We start from the raw sequence: 9523 nt of genomic DNA, 5'->3' as shown, positions 1-9523 counted from the left end.
ACCCTAACTGTTCTATGATTCTATGATTCAGGAAACATTTACTGAAGAAGCAGGTGGTCTTACGTAGCTAGATTTCTTTGGTACTCAGCTGAACCCCTTTAATGTAAACTTGAGTGTATGTATACTACATAGAGTGTGGACAGATACCACTGAGCTGAGACAGATGTTTCAACTAGATTTGCTTGTCTATGAAAGCTTATGCTTTTGTGCTTGTTTCTTTTAATATTCTTTTTTTCTGATCATTTTCTGCATTTCTTGTATCTTAAGCTATTACAGAAGCCTAGCTTATGAAAAATAAATCCAAACAAATCATACTTACAGCCTGTCTAAATTTGTGTAAAGGAAGGGGTATGTTTTGTAGGACTTGATGTATATCTCTTCCTTCTCTGATATTAAAATTCCATATTGAGAAAATTTCTGTATATCACTGCCATCACAAATTTCCTGTCCACACTATGCTTTTGGTTGTATGATCTTTGAAACTTGAAGTATTTCACTGTTAACACAGTATTTACAAGCAGTAGTTTTTTTAAAATGGTATTGTTCAGTCTTAACACACACATTTCAATTTAGGAAAGAAGAGCTCTAGAAAGAAGGATATCTGAAATGGAAGAGGAACTAAAAGTAAGTAAACTATTAACATGTTAAACTATTAATAACATATGTCAGTGCAACATGTAGTCTGGCAGTATTACTGGTCTCTATAATTTCCTTAGAAAATAACTAAGTTATAACTGCGTTTCAGAATCACCCATGTCATAGCTTGAATGAAGCTGTTAGGCCAGCATAAGCAGTCAGATGTGTAGGACCTCTAAGAAAGCACTAAGACTTAGGGTTCATTAATGCATTGGCTAACAAGAAACAGTCAGAGATGGCTGGAGTGAAACATATCTTGATTTAATCAAGATGGAATTGCAGTCCATGATTTTGATGTGATACCCTCTACTTTATTAACTTAAAAAATAATGGTTGCATATAATTCCATAGTTATTTACGCATTAATGTTGCTTCATGCTCTTTAAATTATGTGTTATACAGCATGTTACTAATATCAAAAGAAAATCTTTCCTTTTTATACTGAATAATAATCAGGTTTTAGTTAAGGAAAAAGCAGGAGATAGATTTCAGACGCTGACAAATATGTAATGCTTACTGCATTCACTGATTTCTGGGGTTTTTTTCAACTGTGTATAAACTGAATCCCAGAAGGAAAATTTTTTTAATATCTATCTCTAGCTTTTTTTTTTTTTTTTTTTTTTTAAACCAGTCATGGATTTTTTTTTCATTTCCTATTTTTACCACTGTTAAATCCTCTGATAAGATTGAAAAAGTGAAGAAATTTGACAGGTTTTTTTGTATTATATCCACAATGCCTCTAGCTGCCTTGGGTTCAAACCAAGATTGTTTGCTGTAAGGGAGGACACAATGTCTGTGGTTCCTCAGTGGGTCTTTAGAAGTGAAATACGTAGAAAGAAAACTATGGTAGAGGAAAATAATTGTGTCCAAGAGTGGAAGACAGGATGTGAGCTTCTGTCATCAACCTTTAAATTCCTGTTAGGGGAGGTTGGGCTGCCTAGAAAAATAGAGAATGCAAATTGCCTTTTATTTTATTTTATTTTTCTTTTTTTCCCCCAAAAATAAGCAATATGTGAAAGTTTTGAATTAAAGATTAAATACTTTTCCTATCATTTCTTGCACCACCGTGTAAAAGTATATGTTAAATGTGTCATTATTTACAGACTTTTGAACAGGAGGTTTAGTTTGTGCAATTAGGATGTTAAGTAAAGAATTCCAGGAATAGCTCTCATTGTTAATGTATCCTGAACTGTTTTGGAAAGCTGTGACTAATCACTGCTGGTTCTTAGATTGCTTTTCAAGAATGTGCCACTTGTTTGATACTTTCCTTTCACAGCGACTTATCTACTTTAAACAGGACTGTCTCTTCTAAGTTTTCTTTCAATTCTGCTCATCTCTAGTTCTTTTAAACATAATGTAAATGGGGGGTGGGGGGTGGTATTTCCTCATTTTCATTCCTATTTCTTTGATTCCTGCAGAACCTGCAACAAATAAAGCAGATTCAATCTTTGAGACACCTAAATGAGCGACTGGTGATTGAGAATAGGGCCTTGACCCGAGTGGTTGCCAAGCTGTCAGGGTCCCATAGGCAACTGCGCTCTTTGGACTTGTAATTTCTTCCTTCTCCTTTGTGTAGCCAGGCAGGTGTTGACATTCAGTTTGTGCTTGGGTAGAATTTTGCTATTAACACTTGTGTGCCAGAAACTGCCTTAACTGCTGCTCGGTTATGGAAGTGTGGCTAAAGCATGGTGTCCAGTATACCAACTAGAGGTGTCGCAGATGTGTGGGTATGGTGTGGTATTGTCCTTGCTAGCACTGAAGCTTGTCCCTGCTCACTTGAAGATAAATTGGCAATGATCCAGGAGACCTTTGACATGTTAAAACCTTGGCAACAATTGAAAAGATTTGAATTCGCACTAGGATACACTCAAGTCAGTCCCTTGTTTTGATGTTTGAGTAAATGCTCAAATTAAATAGATTTTTTTTTGTCTCTAGTTTTCTAGCAAATTGAAATTAGGAATTGAGCTTTTTTACTGCAGTATAATTGAAGTGCATAGAATTGATACAAATCTAGTCTCAACTAAAGAATGTTTTGAGAACTGGTTTCAATATTGTGTATTCCTGAACAGCTGCATTAGCACTTTATTTCTTACATTTATGTCTTTTAGTGTTTAGAGGGGACCAAACTCTTTTCTTTCAGCAGTGTATTGGAATTTCAAGTTGATACACTTACTTTCAAATGTTTTTACATACTAATTTCCTGTGTGGTTCTGGCCACTCCTTATTTTTATCTGGACAGCTTAAACCACCCAATTTTAGCACTGGTTGTTGATTTATATTGCTATATATGTAGGTATATAATGCATGGCTTGTACAAACACAGACATGAAAAAACCTGCCTATTGTGTCAGATTGGTTCATACCGGTTCAGTCTCCTTTTGTTAAAGCTATGAACTGGTTTGAGTTTCATCTTGGAAAAAAGTGCCAGTTTGTTGTCCTTAGTGTTATTTCAGGACTGTTTCAGTAACCTTCTGTGAGACACAAAATGTAGTTTCCTTCCACACCAAATCTACATGCCTTTCTTCCTCCTCTTATATAACAGCTGAATAGGGTGGAGATTTCAGTGAACTTATAAGATGTGTAAGTAAAACTAAGTTTAAGATGTGTAGGTGAAACAGATTTTAAAATGTGCAGTCACTCTGCAGTGACTCTTGCTAAACTGCTTCCTTTGCGTGCCCCCTTCTCACTTAGAAGCAAGGCAAGGAGTGTATATTTTTTCATTCTGCTCAGCAGTCTGATCTCAGGATTTTCCCACCAAGAGGCATGAAATAAAGAGAAGGTTATCCTTTGGCTTTGTGTCTTCCTGGAGCTGGTCTGAACAATAGGATGTGGATAGAAAGGTTATTCCTGGTCCAGGCCCTGTATACATACCTCAACATTCCCTTGTGTTAACGCTTCAGCTCACTGACCTGGCTGAAAACAAATCCCTTTATTCCTTATGTTACTGGATCCACCTCACGCTGGAGTTGCTGAATAACTAAACTAACGTGCAGGAAGCAGCAGGCACACACTGCTGCATGAGGAGGCAGAGCTGTCCCTTTAGGGCAGCCCATTTTACATCGGCTTCAGCTAACAATGTGGGTTTTCAACACAGCTGAGCTAATCTAATGACTGCTGTCCACAGCCACACATCCATACCGTCTTTTTTTGCTAGCACCAGCATTCCTTTAACCATGATAAGCCAGTTCAGGGTGTTAACCCACAGAAAACTATTCAGTATTCCTTTCTGTAGGGGGAGTTTTCAATGGCAGATCATTGTGGAGCTTGAGGAGGCTGGCTAGCAAAAGAAATGCAATGGAAACACAGCAGGGAGGCTTGACATTATGATGGTAGCTTAACCATGGCAGTGTGCCTGATGAATCTGAGGAGGTACCTTTTTGTAATCTTAATTTACAAAGCTGTTTTATATGTAAAAAGTGTTAAATCCTCCAGCAAACAGAGACATTATTATTACTATAGAGAGCTGAGTTGGTTCCATGTATGCCAGGTGATTATTGAATAATTATTTGCTTAACAGCACTGCAAAGTTACTAGCTAGTCGTACACAATACAGATAGGCAAAATAGTGTATTTGTAATCTTATTCAAGAATCTCATCACAGGAAGATACTTTGCTATTTTAGTGAGAAGCAAATTGGAATTCAAAGTGTTAAGTACAGCGTATAACTATTTTTACTGAATATACTGCAAAACCTTTTTTTTGCTGCCTCTGCACATGAAAGGTGTGTGGTGTCACCTCATGAGAAGTTTGAGTACCATAGAAATGCACTGCTCCGGGAAAATTGTATAAATGTCTTTGGCTAGGTTTAAAGTATGCGGGGATTAGCATAGCTTGAGAAGCCACAAGTATTTTAGGTTACTTGAGTTTATCCTTCCTGATCAATCTCCTATTACTCATAACTGCTTTTGTCTCCTACCAGTCTTCCCCTACTCTTTAGCAGACTCACAACAAAAGAGAAAATATTTTCTTAATACCTATTCTACCTACTAGTTTAATCAGGATTAAAATGTATCTACTGAGATTTTCAGACATGTAATGGTACTGGATTATGTTAAAACTCTGCATTTGAACAGCACCTTTTTTATTAAAGTAGTTCACCAGCAAATATACCACTGTGTGGGTCTTCTTGTATGTCACTAAGCATTTTGGGCTGCAGCTCCTTAGTGAGTGAGTTGAAGGAGGACTGTGACATTCCTGGAATTACTTTGAGGTTTTGCTGGAAAACACACACAACACTTGCTGAGATACCCATTTAACAAGACCAAAACCAGAGCCCCTTGCTTCCTAGATGAAGGCTGTTAGGGTTTCACCCAGGATCTTTGATGTGAAGTCCGGAACAGAATGAAAAGGATGAAGGGAAGATTTTGGCTGCTTTGCCTGAACAAATTGCTGTACCATTGTTTGCAGATACGCATCATAGAACCACCCCAGGTTTATCCTGATATTAGAGGTGTATGCATGAATGCACGGTCCACACGCCTGTTATCTCGATATGACCCCTAGCACGTGTATCTTGGACAACAGTTCTTACAGCTTAGAAACTCTAACATAGATAATACTTGAAAATAGCCAAACGATTATTTGTGTTGCCCAATTCCACTTTGATGTGGTTTTTGAAAGTAATCAGCATTTTACAGCACTTTCTGTTCAGAGCACAGCTCTCTCTTGACTATAATGGAAGTTTCCCTCTGACTCTGTGAAGAGCTCAGTTTAGGTGGCTTGCCCTAAGCTCCACCAGAGCAGAGCTGGAGTCCAGGTTTGCAGAGTGATTTTTACTTACTCCAATTGTAGTGACCACCTTTTTTTCTCTTATGATCTCCAGTTGTCTTTCTTTCACATACTTTGGTATTTTCAGGTAAATAAACTCTAGATCCTATACCTCAGTCATCTTCAGTGCATCATCGTGTTTCGCTCTATGAGGGGGTCTGCTATTTGCTGAACTGAGTGTGGATAGGAATCCTCCAGGGGACATGTGAAAATGAAGCCTCTAGTGTAATGCATGGTTAATCCCTGCATTTTAAAACCTGTCAGTTCTTTCTGTTCCATAACAATGTTCTGAATATAATGAGGTTGAAAGTATAATTTTGCTTGAATAAAATGAAAACAAAACTAGTGGCAAGAAAATTTCTTCATGAAAAAATATGTAGCAGCTGTTACATAGGTCATTAGCTGGACTTAGGCCTCTTGCATGCATTTGCACTTGAGGTTACTGAATAACCACTGTGCAGGAATAAGCTGTTACCTCCTGTGTAAACCTGCTGCTAAAAACCATACACGTAATTTAGCCGTGAGTGTTATGGGTGGTTTGTTATCGGTGTGTGAATGTAGATAGGGAGAACTGCTGAGATTACTTCTGGTTTCTCTGACAAGTTAAATTCCTCCAGTACAAACCTCTGTGCACTGACTTGTCCTCCTTTCCTGTCTGATCCTGCCCAACTCTCACCTCACTTGGCTTCTGCCTTCCAGCTTTTGTGCTTGTGTGTCACCCATCTCCTGTGGCAACCTTAACTTGCCATCTCCTAACTTGTTGAATGCCTGAGTATGCAGCCTGATGTTTCAGTGATCTCTTTCAATGATCTGATCTTGTGTGAACTATGCTATTCAGGGATATGAGCTGAAATTACAGGATGTGTGCTTCAACATGAGTTTGGAAGTGGTTGGAAGATTAATGCTGTGAGCTAACAAGCTGAATCACACTTATCTGATCTGGGTGAAGTCATCCACGAGCACAGTGGTAGATACGCTTAGCCACAGCATGTTTTTATGAAACTGTGCAAGTGCAGCATAGACAAGCCTCTTTAAACTGGTGGTAATCAACATTTCTTTTTTGGTTTGCACTGAAATTTGAAGCATTTAGTTACGCTACCGTAATGCTACTGTAACACTGCTTTCTTCACACTACTATAAATGCTTTTGTCGGAGGCTTGTCATCTGCACCACCAAGTTTCAGTGCATCTAGTCCAAGCAAATGAAACCTCCTAATCTATAACTCTTACCTGTATCATGCCAAAAGGTGCAATTTTTCTGAACTGCTGAATGAAGGGAGAGATCTGCCAAGATGCTTAAGCTGAATGAAGGTTTTTATGCCCAGGACCTGTCTGCTTTAACTTGGTGTACAATAGCAAATAACCATCATGTTTCATTTCTCACAGATGTTACCAGACCTGAAGGCAGACAACCAGAGACTAAAAGATGAAAATGGGGCCTTGATCAGAGTTATAAGCAAACTTTCCAAATAAAGGGTTTACTACAGCAGCGAATAACGGTATTGCACATCACTAGTAACTCCAGTGGACCACAGTATGGCAGTCACTGGAAGTGTGGGAAGATCCCTTGGAGACTGTCATTTTTCAGATATCCTGCCAAACGCCCTCTTACCTGTGTGTTTTTTTGTATCAAGATCATTGTTTCTGTTAAAATGCAGCTGCTGAGAAGATGAAATGACTGAGAAATCTTGTTTACAGCTACAGCGTAATAAGGAAAGTGTTCAAGGCCAGATATGCCTCAGATATTTAACCAGTAAGCCTTAGTTGTACATAAACACTTTTACATCAACAAAAGCTTTCAGCTCTCACAGAAGACAGTTACTCAATAATGTTTTTGTTGTGCCACAATTCCCAGGTTTTTTCTATACTCAGTTTTTCTTTAAACCTTAAGGGTTTGGTTTTTTTTCCCTTCTAATTATTCATGTACCAGATTGTCTTGTACAGTGTTTTCACAGCTTTACCATTTGCAGAGACCACACACCCTTTTAAATTACATATTTGTGTAGCTACCTAGAGATGTATTGTCCAGCCACCTGGAACAGAGATGCTTGGTGGAACATTTGCTTTCACTGTTTGTGCAATATGCATTTATTTCCTATACAAAATGCTTTAAAAGTCAGTTGAAACTAGAAATATTTTAAGAGTCCTGTTTTCTGCCTTTATTGGTCACTTTAAAAATAAAAAAATAAAAAAAAAAGTTTGTAGTGAAAGATGTTAGATCCTGTAATCGTCACATTCATTTGAGCAGGTACTGAGTGATGCTGTATATATATAAATGTGTACTGGTTTGATTTTTCAGACCACCACGTGGCATGCTTGAATATATTTCCCTATTGCAAATGTCTGTTAATGCAAATTAGGCTACTCCAGAATAGTGTGTTTAACAAAGTTCATTAATTTTTATGGTATAAAGAATTTAGACATTGTACATTGTATGGAGCCCTATCTTTACAAAAGGTCTAAACTATATAAAATACTTTATTATCTTTTCCTCCCTTTTTTTTTTAATTTGATAGTGTTCACCATAATAAAAAATTGCATAAATATAACTGCTTCACTACATTTCACATACCTGTATTTATCTGAGTGCTGTCCAAAACTGTTGTGCTAGCCAAAGTAATGTACTAAATCATCTGAGAAACATAACCCATTACACTCACATTAATGTTTATATGCACTGTTGCTGCCATGTGAGAAGGCATCCAATTTGATAACACCATCATGTCAGACCATTTTATACATTTCAGTGGCCTTTAAAAACAAAGAAAGTACTTAAGTGAAGATCGCTTTTGTTAGAAACAGCTTTTATATTTTCACTAAACCATTCAAACTACGACATCCTATCGGCACATAGTTTATTGCCTAAAACCACTGAGCAGATCAGCCATTAAAACAAATTGTACATTGTAAAGCTTGTAGTAGCTATTGTATTATTATTATATTGTATACTATATTAAATGTGAATTTGTACCCCTTCATTTAAAAAGGTCATTGTGTTCTACTGCCGACTTGGGGGGCGGGGGGTAGTTTTTTGGGACTGGGATATGTTTTGGTAAGGAAGACATGATGTCCTCTCTGTTGATTGGTTTTTTGAAGATGTAAGGTTATGCTCTTACTACCAAGCTCAGGATTCTTGATTTTAAAGGTACACAGATAGTTTGAGATATCTTATTGTAACTGATCTGTATGAGAGGTGGGTCTGAACCATAGGGACTTCCATTGTCTTACGCTAACATAAAATAAAGAATTGAATGGCTGCAACGTATTGAGTTCTGTTACAAGACAGTTAGGCATATTCTGGATTATATTTGGTAAAGTTTGGGTGCCTGTGAATGATTAAATACGTGTTTCTAATATTTTAGTGTTTTATATTTAGGTTATTTATTCTTTATATCTAAAAAATGAATGGCTACTGTGCTATATTGATTTTATTGGTAGTACTGAGCAGACCTTGTATCTGCATGAAACTAGTTGCAAAACCCACTATTTTGGAAAAAAAAAAATTGTATTTTGACATATACAAATAAAATGAATACAAACTATTTTAAATGTGTGAAAGTTTTACTGAGAAGACATTGAAATTTGTTATGAATTTAAACCATGTTATATATTTAAATTCTTTGGTGGGCATTTTTCATTCATGGCGTTACTCGGATGCAAGGTTCAAGTACCTTTCAAAGATTGTAATCAAATTGTGATTATTTGCACATCATTGTACATGCACATCTGTAAATGCAACAGTAAAAATGCCATATTTATGCAATCTGTAACAACTTGGACAAATGTTTATATATTTTACATAAACCTGTCTGTGTGCAGAATCTGAGAACCATTTTTTACGGGATATCAACTACATCTCACAAAGGGATTGCTAAACTTGTATCACCATCTTCATGTACTGATCACGTTGCAGATCAAACACATCCTCAGAAAATCCAGCTACCACAGAGAGAAAATGGGGAGTGGAGGATTATTTTATTATCTAGGAGGCAGTTTCATAGAATGGTTTGGGCTGGAAGGGACCTTTAAATACAATCTAGTTCCACCCCCCCTGCCACAGGCAGAGACCCCTTCCACTAGACCAGGTTGCTCCAAGCCCCGTCCAACCTGGCCTTGAACAC

General features: G+C 37.3%; 1 long non-coding RNA gene across 1 annotated transcript; it reads left to right on the top strand.

Moving 5' to 3' along the window:
• Positions 1-572: 572 nt before the first annotated feature.
• Positions 573-8944, top strand: LOC104413599. The gene is made up of 2 exons (XR_719969.1): positions 573-624; positions 6789-8944. It is a non-coding gene; the product is annotated as an uncharacterized LOC104413599 (long non-coding RNA).
• Positions 8945-9523: the final 579 nt, after the last annotated feature.

Source organism: Nestor notabilis, unplaced genomic scaffold, assembly GCF_000696875.1.
Source record: "Nestor notabilis isolate BGI_N333 unplaced genomic scaffold, ASM69687v1 Scaffold31711, whole genome shotgun sequence".
NCBI lineage: Eukaryota > Metazoa > Chordata > Aves > Psittaciformes > Psittacidae > Nestor > Nestor notabilis.
The sequence above is the reverse complement of the archived record's forward strand: the minus strand, read 5'-3'. Positions and strand labels throughout refer to the sequence as shown.